This window comes from Erpetoichthys calabaricus, chromosome 16 (genome assembly GCF_900747795.2).
Source record: "Erpetoichthys calabaricus chromosome 16, fErpCal1.3, whole genome shotgun sequence".
NCBI classification, from domain to species: domain Eukaryota; kingdom Metazoa; phylum Chordata; class Cladistia; order Polypteriformes; family Polypteridae; genus Erpetoichthys; species Erpetoichthys calabaricus.
Window position 1 is genome coordinate 11,670,789 of NC_041409.2, and position 15,612 is coordinate 11,686,400.

Genomic DNA, 15,612 nt, shown 5'->3' on the forward strand with positions numbered 1-15,612 from the left:
GTTTCCTTCTTCCTACCATGAAGTCCTTCATTACGGTTGACAATCAATAAACACAATACCCACACTTGATTATGAATTTAGAAGACATATGTAGTGTGTCCTGAGGGATGGGTTTGCAAGGTTTATAAATTTTACTGCCCACCAGTAAGGTGCTCTGCTGTTTTTCTTCTTGCCATGCCACTTTGTCGAATAGTTTACTTTTCCAAGGTTGCCATAACCTCAGATTTTTTGACTTACCAGAATGTATCAGATCATAAGCTTTTGATGAAGTCCAAGATGAAGGTTGTAACACCAGTAGCTCATGAGTACAAGCAGGCTGCTGTACTGTATGTGCTTGACGCTCAGCAGGTGCCACTGCTCTCATTCTTGTTCTTCCTATCATGTAATCAGCTTCTGTGCTTTGCTTCCTGCTCAGCAGATGTTGCTGCTCATCTTTTTCTTTCTGCTATGTTACCTTCTTGATAAGTATGCAGTGTGGCGGACAGCCGGGTCCCATGCCCGGCAGGGACGCCCCTGGTGCATCTGTTCCGGAGGAGCAACCATGGGCAGCTCAATACCTCCCCAAGGACACCTGGTGGCAACCTCCCTGGTGGACGGTGATCCCCCAACCTGTCGCATGGCTCCATGGGAGACGAAGTCCTCCACAGCCTGGTTGGGGGCTCGGATGGCTGCTAGGGGGAGCTGCATGGAGTCAGCAGCCCGGCTGGAAGAATCTTCATCCCCACCCGGAAGTGCAATTAGGTCCAGGTGGTCAAGCACCTGGAATGCTTCCGGGTGGGATATAAAAGTGCCAGCCACCACCACTCAGGAGCGAGAGTCGGGAGGAGAAGGACTAAACCTGAGGAGGAGTGGTGGTAAAGGAGAGAGGATTGTTGGTGTTTGTTGAGTGCTTAATGGACTGTGTGTTGCCTGTTGGACACGGGGAAGATGTGCGCCCACGGGTGAAGATAAATAAAACTTGTGTTTGTTTTATACGTGCCTCTGTGTCGGGTCAGGCGCCTATATAGCGCCTTGTTACAGCAGTAAGAAACGCACAAACCTAGCTCACTTTGCTAAGGTTAGCGCCACCTCAAATTTGTTGATTCACCATTATGTATCAAGCCATAAGCTTTTGATTAAGGCCAAGTGTCTAGCCCCAGTTGTTCACGAGTAGTCTTGTGACAGACAGACAGACCTTAGTATTTATTATACAGCATATAGATAGATAATACATCCTAACAAACATGGGAGAGAGTCATTTGAAAATTGACTGAGCAAGGGAAATTGGTGGTCCTTTGTTGATGTTGTTGTCTTTTAACTAAAATGGTGTAGGCTGTGCACTTTTAAATTTCACAAAATGCCAGCAAACTACAGCATTACAAGTCTGAATATTGGATACTTTGGTATGTTTTATGCAACCCAGATGAAAAACGATGAAACCGATCATGAGCACAATGCCAATCCAACTTTGTTCCTTACCAAATGACATCCTTAAATAAAGAACTGGCTCATGGAAATGAATCGATATACTGTAATAGCGTTATGTTGCAGTCAGGTTTTGTCCCCTGGCTGGTGTTCAGGTTCCTTTTAAATGTCCTTTTTTATGGTAACATTGCTATTTATGCTCATTATTTCTATTATTCTGTGTTTTATATTAATTTTGTGTATTTAATTTCTCTGTATCCATGCTTATATTACCATGTTCCTTGTATTTTGTGTGTGGTTTCCCAAGAGGCAGGGCCACCTGCCCATCACCATCAAGGCACTGCTCTATTAAGTCTGAGAGAACCTACAGCTCCTTGCGGTACACTGTATGCGCTGGGTGTTTGTGAGCTCTCTGGGGTAATTGCATTGCTTTTGGTTTGCCTTCAGCATTGTGGCCTACAGTATTTTGTTCTGTTTCCTGACTTCTCTTCGGAATTGTGCATTAGGTCTTGTTTGCTCGTTTTGTGCTCCTCAGAACTTCTTCTGCTACAGGCCATTTTGTGAAATAAATCCTTTCCTTTTTAAGATTCTTCATTTGAACTTTTGTTATACAAGCCAAAGGCTGACGGACCCTTCCTCTTGAGGGGCTTTTTGGAACTGTTTTTTGGACTTTAAAGTACTGTGATCAGTTTACCTATTTTGAGGTCCTGCTCTCCAGATACTCTGGAGGCCTCATTTTGGAATTTCATTTGGCACAATCCCCAGTTCACGACAAATAGTAATCACATAATTAAATTAATACTACTTTTATAATATTCCAGCCTAGTATAGTGATGCCCAGATCACCACTCACAACTACATGGTCTCAATGGGATCCCCCTGGTGTAGGATTTTCTCTGGGCAATCCAGTTTTCAGCAGCAGTAGTAGAAGAAGAGGTAGAAGAAGAAGAAAACGAGGAAGACAAAGACATTGCATTGATATAGTGCATTTCAAGACACTCAAAGCACTTTGCAAAAAGAGGGGGGAGTCACTCCAACCACCACCAATGTGCAGCATCTACCTGGTTATGTGGTAAGGTGGCGAGGAGTGGGAGAGATAGGTGGCCAGTTAGAGACAGGGATGTTTAGGAGGCCAGAATGACCAGGCCTTGGTGGGCAATTATTTTTGATTGAGTATCTCACAGGTGTGTAGCATAGTAAACAGTGAAAAATATCTTAATCAATACATTGCTACGATTTGTGCTCTGAATGACTTTACAGACATTTATGCTGTATTTTTCAAATTATTTACTAATATACAGGGGGTCCTCGGGTTACGACACAGTTGCGTTCCTACAACAATGATGTAACCCGAATTTTGGTGTAAGTCGAAACACACCCTAGCCTAAGTCACTTACCTATCCTAACACATTTGCAAAATCATAATCGAGAACATAAAAACACAACTAAGCCACAGAAAAAGGAAAAGGACTTTTTGTAGTAACAGAAAAAATGACAAAAAATGAGTGTAAAAAAAAATTCCTTCTCTTTATTCCTTCTGATCTCTTCACAATGCCTAATTTCACTTCCATCACGATGGCTTTCCTCTTCTTGAAGCACTACCATCTGAAGACTCTGACTTTCATTTAGGAGCCATGATAAGGGCCACAAAGTCGCCAAACAAAGCAACACAAATGGAACACTTCCTCCGCGTGCAACGAAACTAGTTCGCCAACTCCCTCACTCATACGCTGCGTTACTGCGTATTCTTCTGCTGGGCGCAACCAAACCAGTCTACCCATGTAGTCTATAAGTATGATGCTAATGGTGTAAGCTGAAACACTCATGTCAAAGTTTTTATGGGAGTGAGCGTTGTAAACTCAAATGTTGTATGTCGAGACGTTGTAACCCGAGGACTCCCTGTATACTGTATATGTACGAGTGGGTACCCAAAATAACCGGAATCTGTATCTGCCGTGCAATCTCGACTTAGTTGTGAATTTCGCTGTTAGGCGTAGCATACTAACAGTATTCTGTGGCAGTCTGCCAAGCGGTGCTGCTCTGTATTGTTTGTACGCCATTCCGTGTCAATTTTTCTTGGTGTTTATTAAACATTGTGGCACCCAGCTGGGGTTCATGCCCGGCCGGGATGCTCAGGAGGACCGGAGGAGGGCCTGTGCCTCCTCCAGAACACAAGGGGGCGTCCGCCCTGGTTGCTTTGGGGGCCACGGGTACAGAGCTTGGAAGCTCTACCCTGTAGGGGCCCGTGGTCACCACCAGGGGGCGCCCCGATGCCTTGGGAGCCCTGGACCTTAGCACACACCCGGAAGTGCTGGGTGGGAAGAGGATTGGGGACACCTGGAGGACTTCCGGATACACCGCCAGAGCTTCTGCCACACAGGGGTGTGGCTATAGAAGCTCCTCGGGATGCACCTGGAGTCCATCCGGGGTGTATAAAAGGGGCTGCCTCACTCCAGTCATTGGCAAGAGTCGGGTGGAAGTAGGACGGAGCTCAGAGGAGAGGAGTGGAGGCGGACCTGAGAGACTGAAGGCATTATATTGTGTGGCCAAGGACTTAAGGGGTGATTGGTGCTACAGCACTGGGTTTGTGCACTTGGACTGTGTAAATAATGTCTAATAAATGTATGTGTGGTGAAACCAACATGTCTATCTGTCTGTGTCCGGGCTGTTCCCCACAACGTGTTCTGCGATTTTTGTGATGGGTGATCATAAAGAACAGCGAGTCTGCGTTAAATTTGGTTTTCTCTTAGGAAAAACAGCTGCTGAAACCATAGTGATGCTTGAAACTGCTTTTTAAGAGGAAGCCTTAAGTAAAACACAGGTCTACGAGTGGTTTTCACATTTCAAACGAGGGGAGATGTCACTTGAAGACCAACCAAGATCTGGCCGACCTTCCACAATGAGGAATGACGAAATTCTTGAAAACGTTTGCAACGTTAAGAAGATTGTCTGCCCTGGACCTTCCCTACTCACCTGATCTTTGCTCCGTCAGACTTTTTCTTGTTTCTGCATATGAAAAAAGAACTCAAAGAAAGTGTTTTCGTACCATGGAGGAAGTCAAAGAAAAATCGCTGCAGGCTTTGGACAACGTTCCTCTTCAGCAAGTCTAAAAATGTTTCCACCAGTGGGAAAACCGTTGGGACGAGTGAATTCATCCACACGGAGAGAGTACTTTGAAGGAGACTAAAGGTTCAATAAGTAAAAAGTATTAAAATATAATTATTTTTTCAACTCCAGCTATTTTTGGGTGCCCCTCGTATATGAACATAAAAAGTATTTGTACTGTTCAAGTAAGTGATCAACTTAAGTGAGACTCCATAGTGGACGAAGAAGCACACATTTTTATCTGTATAATAAATATACAGTAGCACAATTTCACTTTTAAATATAAACAGCCAAACAGAAAAAATGTGCAGGAAGCTGAGAGAGATAAGCCTGCAGGTCAGCTACAAGATTCTTTTATATGACAGTTTTAATTAGAACTTGTTAGAATTGATCTAAACAAGCAAGATGAGGGTGAAAGGGGAGGCAAACTGTATGAGAAAATGTCATATTTCCCAGTTTTCAGACAATAAAGTACATAAGGGTAGAATGTGGACATTTTAAACAAACGTTAAACACAATTTTGAAGCAGCCACCACACCATGGCTGGACATGTGATAGCTGCCTATCTTTACTTTGTCCTTCCTGCCAGTCATTTGGATTTTTACAAAGACAAGTCACATAAAAAAGAGTTAGGGAAGCCCAGCATGCAGATGAGGTGGAAGGGGCCAGATTGTTGCTAAAGTCAATGAGATTCTCTTATTCTACTGATGTCGAGCTGTTTAAATTGCCATAGTTAGTGAAGCTCGCACAAATAAAACACTGAGTGTGTTTACGCGCACACACACACAAAACTGGGATAAATCAAGTATCCCAGTTAAAGCAGAAACCCGCTTTCGTAAAAACCCCTCTTTACATGCGTGACTCCACTTATGGAGTTCTCCTTTGGCAAAATGCTCCGAAGCCATAAAAATGTGCTAAAATAAGATTAGACATCATCAACAACCACAGTGAACCCAAAAACAAGCATGGAGCCTACATCTCCTAAAATTGTGTTGCAGAGCTTAGCGCTGAACGTTCAGCTTGTCAACATACATTAAGCGATTTATGAAATATTCAGACTGAATATTTCAACCAGGAGAAGGAAAATAATATGATCTCAAGCATCTGCCTCAGGGAGTTTACTTGTGTTGATGTTTTCACTGTTTCCTAGAAGAAAACAGATTCGCAGTCTAACAAAGTACAACGGACGTGCGCAACCCTTAACTACAACCCGGATAAGGGTGTACGTCGCCACTTACTCGCTGAGAAGTCTACGTGTGTTACTCCCGTTTCTCTGAGACCAATATCCTGGTTTTTCAAACTGGAAAAAGGACATACATGATATTTTAGAAAAAGGATTTCTGTGAATAACTGGGTGATTATAGTGCATGTAAACACAGTGAGTGATTCACACAAACAAATAATGCAAGAACACAGTAATCATCATAATTCGTCCGCCCTCAAACTACCAGTTTAACAAACACATTTAGGCATATTTATTAAGTCAGTGCAGACGACTCTTATGGTCGACATCCTTATATTATTTCGTCTGCGTCCATCCGTGCTCGATATAAACAACGGTTGCCACTCTATCCCTCCGCAACAATAGTAAGAAATCCGTATTCCAGAGTTTTGGTTTTACGCTTATCTTCAAGTCTTCAATTCTTCAATGTGACCAATTATCGACTGTGGTATTTGATTGTTTATTTGGTGCATACTTTGTTACTGACTGAAACTGCATTATGACACTACCATTTTACACCTCCTTTTTCCTTCACTTCAACGTAAGCCTCCCGATAAAATGAAAAGGCACATACAGTGTAGCTGGGACCAACAGAAACAGTTTTGCCGGCCTACATACTCACACCAACGCACAGAAGCAGAAACATCGACATCACACCAGACCAACCAGCACAGGCCTTAGAACAACAAAGACAACGTATGACAAACGACAGAGCAACATTATCCGAAGATCAGCAGCAGCAACAAGTCTTGCACCTCGACAGTGAACGAAAAACAAATTACACACACAACCTTTCTGAAGAGCAGCGGCAAACTGCCAGACAACAAGAAACATTACAACGGAAAAACTACAGGGATTTCATAACACTCACAACTCAAAACAAGATATTCCCTATATATTACGGCGTAGGCAATTCCCCGTTTGTTTAGCATATTGTATGACTATCACCAAGTCACAACGAGAAACGTTAAATAACGTCGGAGTTTATTTTCCAGGCCCTGTTTTTATCCATCCGTCCATTTTCCATCCATCCATCCATCCATTATCCAACCCGCTAAATCCTAACTATAGGGTCACGGGGGTCTGCTGGAGCGAATCCCAGCCAACACAGGGCACAAGGCAGGAAATAAACCCCAAGCAGGGTGCCAGCCCACCACAGGGTGCGCACACACACATCCACACACACCAAGCACACACTAGGGACAATTTAGAATCACCAATGCACCTAACCTGCACATCTTTGTACTGTGGGAGGAAACCCACGCAGACACGGGGAGAACATGCAAACTCCACACAGGGAGGACCCGGCAGGCTACCCACTGCGCCAATGGGCCACCCTGTTTTTACCCATGGCCAATTGTTCACTACATTTTCCAGAGTTACATTAAAACCCGGCTTAAACATACAGGTACTTGCGGGTTACACACAGGGTAATATTTTCATTGACAATAATGTTTATGCAACAAATTGCATTTTCCGACAACTGTTATAGACGTCGGTATACTACATTACCTGACAGCCACACTTCACACATACTCACTTACATGTGCCCTGCATTTCCGTTCTTATCCAAGATGCCATGTTAACCTATTCATGTTATGCTTTGTATTGTAAATATTCCTGCTGTTGTACAGTAAGTGACTATAATAACATCCCATACTAATCATGTGACTATTCTAATATTGAATCCTCTTACAAATCACTACTTATTAAAATAATCTCCTTTCTTATTGTAACGTGTGATGTTCTTCTCTCCCTCATCATTTCATTAATGCTTTTATTCTTTTCGCAAGCATGATTTGCTAGTATTACATTAATACATCTCACGGCTTGCAGGTAAACTCCATTATGAAGTCTAGAAGTCCTGCTGTTGATTCCCAGACAGAAGAAAGGTGATCACTGCAATCTTTAAGTGGTTTTCAACAACAGTACATTTAAGAATGTTAACCCAGCATTAAAAGTTAAGCTGAGAGTGAATGTTCTAGAACAGGGGTCTCCAACTCCAGTCCTGGAGAGCTACTGTGGCTGCAGGTTTTCATTCTAACTTGCTTCTTAATTACCGTATTTACTTGTGTACCACACGCCCTTGTGTAAGACGCGCACTCTAATTTTTACAAAGAAAATCGTGAAAAAAATTTGCCCCGTGTACGACGCGTGTTGTGATTGTATAGGAAGCGTTTAGGGCACGTTTTCCGCGAAATGCACTTCTGTTTTTGTTGCATGACAAAAGAGTGAGCGAGAGAGAGAGAGAGAGAGAGCATGAGTGAGAGAGAGAGAGAGCGCGAGCGAGCGTGAGAGAGAGTGTGCGCAAGCGAGTGTGAGAGAGCGTGCACGAGCGAGCGTGAGAGAGCGTGCACGAGCGAGCGTGAGAGATAGAGAGAGAGCGTGTGCGAGCGAGTGTGAGAGAGAGAGAGAGCATGCGCAAGCGAGTGTGAGAGAGAGAAAGAGAGAGTGTGCGCGAGCGAGTGTGAGAGAGAGAGCATGCACAAGCGAGTGTGAGAGAGAGAGAGAGAGAGTGTGCGCGAGCGAGTGTGCACGAGTGAGTGTGAGAGAGAGCGTGCACGAGCGAGCATGTGAGAGAGAGAGCGTGCATGAGCGAGCGTGAGAGAGAGAAAGAGAGCGTACACGAGCGAGCGTGAGAGAGAGAGAGAGAGAGAGCGTACGTGAGCGAGCGTGAGAGAGAGAAAGAGAGAGTGTGCGCGAGCGAGTGTGAGAGAGAGAGCATGCACAAGCGAGTGTGAGAGAGAGAGAGAGAGTGTGCACGAGCGAGTGTGCACGAGCGAGTGTGAGAGAGAGCATGCACGAGCGAGCATGTGAGAGAGAAAGCGTGCATGAGCGAGCGTGAGAGAGAGAAAGAGAGCGTGCGCGAGCGAGTGTGAGAGAGAGAGAGAGAGCGTACGTGAGCGAGCGTGAGAGAGAGAGCGTGAGAGAGAGAAAGAGAGCGTGCGCGAGCGAGCGTGAGAGAGAGAGAGAGAGAGCGTACGCGAGCGAGCGTGAGAGAGAGAGAGAGAGAGAGCGTACGCGAGCGAGCGTGAGAGAGAGCGTGCGCGAGCGAGCGTGAGAGAGAGAGAGCGTACGCGAGCGAGCGTGAGAGAGAGAGAGAGAGCGTGTGCGAGCGAGCGTGAGAGAGAGAGAGAGAGAGAGCATACGCGAGCGAGCGTGAGAGAGAGAGAGAGCGTGTGCGAGCGAGTGTGAGAGAGAGAGAGAGCGTGCGCGAGCGAGCGTGAGAGAGAGAGAGAGCGTGTGCGAGCGAGTGTGAGATAGCCCAAGCAGAAGAAGTAAACATTACAGAAAAAAATTTCCTCGTGTATGACGTGCACCTGATTTTCTAATGCTAATTTTCGGGAAAAAATGTGCGTGTGGTACACGCGTAAATACGGTAGTTTTCCAGTTTTTGCTGTGTGAGAAGAAGGGACAAGAGACATGGCAAGGTTTGGGGCAGCCACCCGTATAATTCAGTATCCTGGCTGCAAAAGTAAATGCTTTGTAGTATAGTCAAATTTACAAGACGCAGAACTGACTTCCAGGGAAAAGGTGTGAGGCTTTATAAGAAGTTTGGGGGAAGTGATGTCAACCTCGGGGCCAGGACGGGAAGTGATGTTTCCCGAGTTGAGGCGGTGGCTCCTGGTGGGATTTCCTGGGAAAGGCCTGCAGGGAACTTAGAAAGAGCGTCAGTGCACCCTGCCCTCCCTGGGCAGATGTATTACCATTCATCTCTAAGCCCTTCAGCTGCCTCCTATTCACACGTGTGTGACAGCTGCTAATTAACTATTTCCCTTTATTTTAATTGACTTTTCTTGAGACTCTGACCGTAGAATTATTTTTTTTCCTTAAACGGCACCTAAACATAAATTTGATGTGAAGTGAGCCAACTGATGACCAACTAAGCTGGGGCCTCAAACTCCAACCAACTTCACTTCATTCAGTTTCTTAATTTGTAGCCAATTCTCATTGCTAATTAAACCCGTTATTTAATTCCATGGCGCTCATTCTGCCATGGCAGACATTTTCAGAACTGTTGATTTTACTTTTTTAAGAGCGCTGTCAATGTTTTGTGGACCCGAGCTGATCAACATCACTGAGGCCTTCACCTTTCTTTATTTTCAGTTATTGTGTGATGGACGCAGGTTGTTGTTTGTGTCGGTACATTTTGCATCTTAATATTGTTTGGTTGCTAATTAAGGAAAAAAGAAATAATTAAGGGGCCTGAGTCTTAAGATGTGCATCAATTAAAATGAAGGCAAAGAGTTTAATCAGCAGCAAAATCTGGGTTAAAACGAAAACCTGCAGCCATAGTAGCTCTCCAGGACTGGAGTTGGAGACCCCTGTTCTAGAGAGTTCTAGTGTCTTTCGGTCACTGCTTAGGCTAAGGGCTGGACAGCGTGTTAGCTATGTGAACAATTCAAAGGGAGTGGAAGTGAGTGTCCCCCGTGGACTATTTGACGGCTGTAATGTACCGATTGTGGTTATTAAGTGTCTCATCCAGGCTTGGGCTGTTGCTCTGCACCCAGTGCCACCAGAACAGGCCCTTTAATATAATTAAACTCAGGTTGGGAAAACAGACAAATGAATGGATGGATACAATATTCCATACACCTTCCTCCTTATTAATTGTAGCAGAAGTACTTTTTTCCTGGTAGAATATTGTTTTCTCTTTATTGTTGTTTTTCTATTTGAAAAATGCCTTAAAACAAACAACTCCCGAATACACTGAGATTGGATGCAGGGCATGTCAAAAACACATGTTTAAATGTTATGATATGCAAGAAGGGCATATGGAGCTGGTCATGTAACAGCAGCTCTGAGGCTGTCATTGTCATATAAAATACACGTTACTTGCCTACACAATGAAGACTCTGGTTTAGTGCCATGGGGGCAGCTTTTACTGGAGGCTTGGCACAACAAGTATTATTTATTTGCAATGCTTCTGAACTAGTTGCACTTTTCAGAAGTCCGGCTGGGAGGTGGAATGTAGATGAGAATTGAAGCTTTTTTTGTAAGTTAACAATAAAAATGTGACAGCCTTTATAGGCCAAAATAATGGAACTACCGAATTATGTACGTGACATGCACTTTAGAGGGTCTGAGCATCTTCATATTTCTTAATCATTAAGGGTTGGAGTTGTGAGTATTGTACAATTGTGGCTGTTAGTGTGCTCTTTGATGAACTGGTGCTCTGTTCAATTCTGGTACATGTCTCGATCCTAATGGTAATACAAAGAGTTCGTATTGCCTATAACTCAGTCGTGCAGCAAAAAAGTGGGCTCCGAAGGTGGGTGCCAGGCACATGATTTCATAAGGTCGAGCGACCCCAATGTGATTCCTCCCAGTCGTCTGTAGTCAGACACATGGCACACGGTGTGGAGACTGTAATGGGGGAACCCTCTCCTATTAAAAACGTTTTCATATTCAGGTGTCGTGTCCTCCATACTCTTCTTTCACTACCTGGCTAAGACAATTGTCTCAAACTGTTAAGAGGACTTTCAGCCAACTAATCATTCAACAGAAACGCTACCGGGGCTCCTTCACACCGATGCCTGTCCAATGCCTCATGATGACTGCACTCTTATCATTAGCCAAGTCAAAAGCTTTTTTTGCAATTCTTGTGTGGGCTTGTTAAGAAGAAGAAATGACGATGGAGAGAAAGAGAGATGGAGGAGGAGGAGAAGAAGGCATTGCTTTGTGGTGCTTGAAATGGCAGACAAGGCGGGTGAGGCACTCAACCTGTAAGATGGAGGGTCATGCCATAATAGAGGCAAAAATCAGAGAAGCAGGGGGTCTTCTGTGCTGCTTTCCAATTTACGTTCTCTTTTATTTGCACCACCTTATACATTTCAGTGATAAAATTCAGCCATTGGACTTCATTCGAAGTGTGGTGAGATGCCACAAGGGCACCCGGTCCCATTGCAATCTGTATATACAGTGCATCTGGAAAGTATTCACAGCACATCACTTTTTCCACATTTTGTTATGTTACAGCCTTATTCCAAAATGGATTAAATTCATTTTTTTCCTCAGAATTCTACACACAACACCCCATAATGACAACGTGAAAAAAGTTTACTTGAGATTTTTGCAAATTTATTAAAAATAAACAAATTGAGAAAGCACATGTACATAAGCATTCACAGCCTTTGCCGTGAAGCTCAAAATTGAGCTCAGGTGCCTCCTGTTTCCCCTGATCATCCTTGAGATGTTTCTGCAGCTTCATTGGAGTCCACCTGTGGTAAATTCAGTTGATTGGACATGATTTGGAAAGGCACACACCTGTCTATAGAAGGTCCACAGTTGACAGTTCATGTCAGAGCACAAACCAAGCATGAAGTCAAAGGAATTGTCTGTAGACCTGCGAGACAGGATTGTCTCGAGGCACAAATCTGGGGAAGGTTACAGAAAAATTTCTGCTGCTTTGATGGTCCCAATGAGCACAGTGGCCTCCATCATCCGTAAGTGGAAGAAGTTCGAAACCACCAGGACTCTTCCTAGAGCTGGCCGGCCATCTAAACTGAGCGATCGGTGGAGAAGGGCCTTAGTCAGGGAGGTGACCAAGAACCTGATGGTCACTCTGTCAGAGCTCCAGAGGTCCTCTGTGGAGAGAGGAGAACCTTCCAGAAGGACAACCATCTCTGCAGCAATCCACCAATCAGGCCTGTATGGTAGAGTGGCCAGACGGAAGCCACTCCTTAGTAAAAGGCACATGGCAGCCCACCTGGAGTTTGCCAAAAGGCACCTGAAGGACTCTCAGACCATGAGAAAGAAAATTCTGTGGTCTGATGAGACAAAGATTGAACTCACGTTTGGAGGAAACCAGGCACCGCTCATCACCAGGCCAATACCATCCCTACAGTGAAGCATGGTGGTGGCAGCATCGCGCTGTGGGGATGTGTTTCAGCGGCAGCGACTGGGAGACTAGTCAGGATAAAGGGAAAGATGACTGCAGCAATGTACAGAGACATCCTGGATGAAAACCTGCTCCAGAGCGCTCTTGACCTCAGACTGGGGCGACGGTTTATCTTTCAGCAGGACAACGACCCTAAACACACAGTCAAAATATCAAAGGAGTGGCTTCAGGACAACTCTGTGAATGTCCTTGAGTGGCCCAGCCAGAGCCCAGACTTGAATCCGATTGAACATCTCTGGAGAGATCTTAAAATGGCTGTGCACCGACGCTTCCCATCCAACCTGATGGAGCTTGAGAGGTGCTGCAAAGAGGAATGGGCGAAACTGGCCAAGGATAGGTGTGCCAAGCTTGTGGCATCATATTCAACAAGACTTGAGGCTGTAATTGCTGCCAAAGGTGCATCGACAAAGTATTGAGCAAAGGCTGTGAACACTTATGTACATGGGATTTCTCAGTTTTTTTTATTTTTAATAAATTTGCAAAAATCTCAAGTAAACTTTTTTTCACGTTGTCATTATGGGGTGTTGTGTGTAGAATTCTGAGGAAAAAAATGAATTTAATCCATTTTGGAATAAGGCTGTAACATAACAAAATGTGGAAAAAGTGATGCACTGTGAATACTTTCCGGATGCACTGTAGCTACGCAATCTGTGTGTGATGAAGTTATCGCGTGACCACAAATGCTCCAAAGACTAAATATTTCCTTATAAAATATCTAATGCAGACAAGCAAGTCTAAACACAGGGCAAACAGAAGCAAAAGGAAAAAAGTTCAGACATACAGAAGTCTATCAGAGTATGTTACTCTAGTCCTGCTGGACGACGAGATAGCTGTTCTTACCCAGAAGCCCAGAAGATGACGGACAATTAATTATATGGCTCGGGACTGTAACACTGGCACTCACAAAGCCACACTGTAGGATTTAAGAACTTTTCACTTAAGTCCTTCACCTTAGCTTAGCTCTATTATCTTCATAACAATGCTTTAAAGTAAGTAAGCCCCTAAAACTTCTTATAACTAGGGAACGCATGGTTGCTTTAAAAACCTTGTTTTATTATGTTTATTTGTAACACTAATTTTTAAACAATTCTGATGTCATTTTATCTGTTGAAAAAATAAAGCCAATCCCAGCAAGCAGCCTCAGAAGCAAGGCAGTAACCCGCACCTGACATGGCACTAGTCCACTTCAGGATGCACTCTCTCACATCGAGTTTACTGAACCTTTATGGCTGGTTGATATTTTTTAAGATTTTGCTCAAGGGTACATGGAATAAAATGGAAAGCCATGAAGAAAATTTCAAGGTCTAACTGCACGGTTTGGGAAACACAAAATTTGCTGTTCAACACTAGTCAGTATGACCCAAGTCCAGCACTGCCAGGCATGTGCCAACTTTCAGCACTCACAGAAGCAGAGCACCTCAGCCTCTCAGTTTCTTCAGTAAAAGCTGTGCTGCTGGAGCTCTGTAAAGCACGTCTGGCCATGCATAGCCATGTTTAGGTACAAATCAGAATAAGCCCACTGAGACAGAGCGCTACAAATGAAAAGTTCACTAATTCAAGAATAATGCTCAAAAATATTAACAAAAAGGTCATGTACAATATGTCAAAACTTTCAAAGGGCAAATCCAAAAATGGCCTTACAAAATATGCAGGAAATCAAAAAAATATGAAAGGCGTGATCACGAAGCAAATATCCACAAACACAAAACAAACCAAAGTTGTTCTTCTTCTTTCGGATGCTCCCGTTAGAGGTTGCCACAGCGGATCATCTTCTTCCATATCTTTCTGTCCTTTGCGTCTTGCTCTGTCACACTCATCACCTGCATGTCCTCTCTCACCACATCCATAAACCTCCTCTTAGACCTTCTTCTTTTCCTTTTTCCTGGCAGCTCTATCCTTAGCATCCTTCTCCCAATATACTCAGCATCTCTCCTCTGCACATGTCCAAACCAATGCAATCTCGCCTCTCTGACTTTGTCTCCCAACTGTCCAACTTGAGCTGACCCTCTAATGTCCTCATTTCTAATCCTGTCCATCCTCGTCACACCCAGTGCAAATCTTAGCATCTTTAACTCTGCTATCTCCAGCTCTGTCTCCTGCTTTCTGGTCAGTGCCAATGTCTCCAACCCATATAACATAGCTGGTCTCACTACCATCCTGTAGACCTTCCCTTTCACTCTTGCTGATACCCGTCTGTCACAAATTACTCCTGACACTCTTCTCCACCCATTCCACCCTGCCTGCACTCTCTTTTTCACCTCTGTTCCACAATCCCCATTACTCTGTACTGTTGATCCCAAGTATTTAAACTCATCCACCTTCGCCAACTCTACTCTTTGCATCCTCACAATTCCACTGACCTCCCTCTCATTTACACACATGTATTCTGTCTTGTTCCTACTGACCTTCATTCCTCTCCTCTCTAGAGCATATCTCCACCTCTCCAGGGTCTCCTCAACCTGCTCCCTACTATCGCTACAGATCACAATGTCATCAGCAAACATCACAGTCCATGGGGACTTCTGTCTAATCTCGTCTGTCAACCTGTCCATCACCATTGCAAATAACAAAGGGCTCAGAGCTGATCCCTGATGTAATTCCACCTCCACCTTGAATGCATTTGTCACTCCTACCGCAGACCTCACCACGGTCACACTTCCCTCGTACATATCCTGTACAACTCTTACGTACTTCTCTGCCACTCCCGACTTCCTCATACAATACCACAAACTCCTCTCAAGGCACCCTGTCATATGCTTTCTCCAGGTCCACAAAGACACAATGCAACTCCTTCTGGCCTTCTCTAAACTTCTCCATCAACACCCTCAGAGCAAACATCACATCTGTGGTGCTCTTTCTTGGCATGAAACCATACTGCTGCTCACTAATCATCACCTCACTTCTTAACCGAGCTTCCACTACTCTTTCCCATAACTCCATGCTGTGGCTCATCAATTGTATCCCCCTGTAGTTACTACAG

General features: G+C 44.3%; 1 protein-coding gene across 1 annotated transcript in view; it reads right to left on the minus strand.

The window, feature by feature from the left end:
• efcab11 (EF-hand calcium binding domain 11) overlaps positions 1-15,612 on the minus strand; it is a 341,957-nt gene that overhangs the window by 122,113 nt on the left and 204,232 nt on the right. The window lies entirely within an intron of this gene.